This window comes from Balaenoptera ricei, chromosome 7 (genome assembly GCF_028023285.1).
Source record: "Balaenoptera ricei isolate mBalRic1 chromosome 7, mBalRic1.hap2, whole genome shotgun sequence".
Lineage (NCBI taxonomy): Eukaryota > Metazoa > Chordata > Mammalia > Artiodactyla > Balaenopteridae > Balaenoptera > Balaenoptera ricei.
In genome coordinates, this window is record NC_082645.1 from 12,665,776 (window position 1) to 12,667,575 (window position 1,800).

A 1,800-nucleotide genomic window follows, 5' to 3' on the forward strand; every position below is an offset into this window, starting at 1 on the left:
CCACAACATAATATCAGTGACTATTTACACACACACACACACACCACAGATCTGTTTTAAATGAAAACTTAAATCTAAGTCCCTAAAATTATACTGGGACCCTTACTATTATATCATACATTTCTGGCCATGGTTTCACAAATTATGTACCAATAATGCGTGAGATCTTTACTAATCCAGTGAATCAACAAGCATGTCGAAAAAATCTTTAAGTGGTTGTCTGAATGTGCAACGTATTATACTAAGTGCTTCACCTTTGACCAGATTCAGGTGGTGAGAGACTGTAAAGAACATTTTCTGGTTTAAAAATCTAATGAAATTTATTTGAGGAAGAGTCATTATACAATCACACAAAAATTAATCCTTCCACTCTTCCCAAATGCCACTGCCTATGCGCTAGTGTCATAGACCTGACTTAATCCAAGTTCAGCCCTAAGTGCAAAACTTCTTAAATGCAAATCTGGTCAGACCCCTGCTCAAAACCTTCAATCATGCAGGATTCTTAATTGCATGAATCTGGTTAGCTTAAACAGCAAATAATTGAATATAAGTATTACATACGCTACAGAATAAATGGGGGAGACTAATGAAAGATAGAAAAATGGGTGGAACTCAAAGCTACTGTGTAGGACAAGAAGCAGGCAGTGTCATATACACTTGTTTAAAAAAGGTATGGGTATGGATATGCACCTAATAGGTACATATATACTCCAGTCACTTGCCGCAAGTAGAGTGGAACTGGCAGGGAAGGAGATGTACCATTGTGAAACCAGGTCTTCTGAGCTATAGCTTAGTTCCAGAGGAAACAGCCTTCTTGACTGGTCTCTCAGTGGTGGAATAACCCTTCTTCCTCAGTGGATAAGTAACTTATGGCTAAGCAGAGATACCAATTCTCTTGGAGTTGCCTGGGGTATCTGAGGCAGAGGTGGTTATGGTAGAATCTTCAGTAAAGACACTGAGATCCAAGAATTCCAAGATGATGATCCAAAGGCAGTAATCAAATGCCTGTTGATTAAGGGTTTCTGTAGCAACTCCAAGACTAGACTACGGCTCAGCCTGCATTTGTTCACCCCAAGAATTTCTAGGAAAATATTTGCCAGGACTCCCATCCACAGCTGCATTCTGCTCCTAGATCCTTACAGGGCATGGAGAGTTAGGCAAAACTCCCCCAGGCCAGATGGATTCCTGAAGAAGCCAGAGGTACTGTACCTTGTGCTGTGGACATGTTAGATTACCTACTTGTGTCTCTAGCCACCTCTGAATTAGGGTACCAATGATGAGATAAACAACCTTCTGCATGTTTTCCATACATAGCCATCTCCACTGTTACATTAGCCCCAAGAGGAACAGATCCAGGCCTGTGTCAGCTCACTATGTCTCTGTTCTTGGATCACCATCACTGAGGTCTTATTCTGGCATGGGTGCCTCTGACCAGTAACCATCCACTCATCCTTTGAGAATTTGTTTAGAATCTTTTTCTGGGGCTTCTGCTGGCTGCATTTCTAGTAGTCAGTGTGTCAGTATATCTAGCCAGTATATCATCATTACTATTTTATTACCTAGCTGACACTAATATTTGAGAGTGACACAGTGGCCGTGAATCACAAACACCCCATCTTTATATTGAGAGTCAAAGCCCCATTATGGTAGGCCTGTTTGATCAAGCCAAAGGGGGTCTGGTACTATTGCATGATATGGGCAGTAGTTTCCACCAATACTATAAATAATGGAGAAGAAGTTCCCAGTAAAGAGGAGCAGCTAAATAATATAAACTTGAATGAATGAATGAATGAATGAATT

General features: G+C 40.7%; 1 pseudogene; it reads right to left on the reverse strand.

Moving 5' to 3' along the window:
• Window positions 1-873: 873 nt before the first annotated feature.
• LOC132368412 (sorting nexin-19-like) lies at window positions 874-1,509 on the reverse strand (annotated as a pseudogene).
• Between the last annotated feature and the right edge of the window lie 291 nt (window positions 1,510-1,800).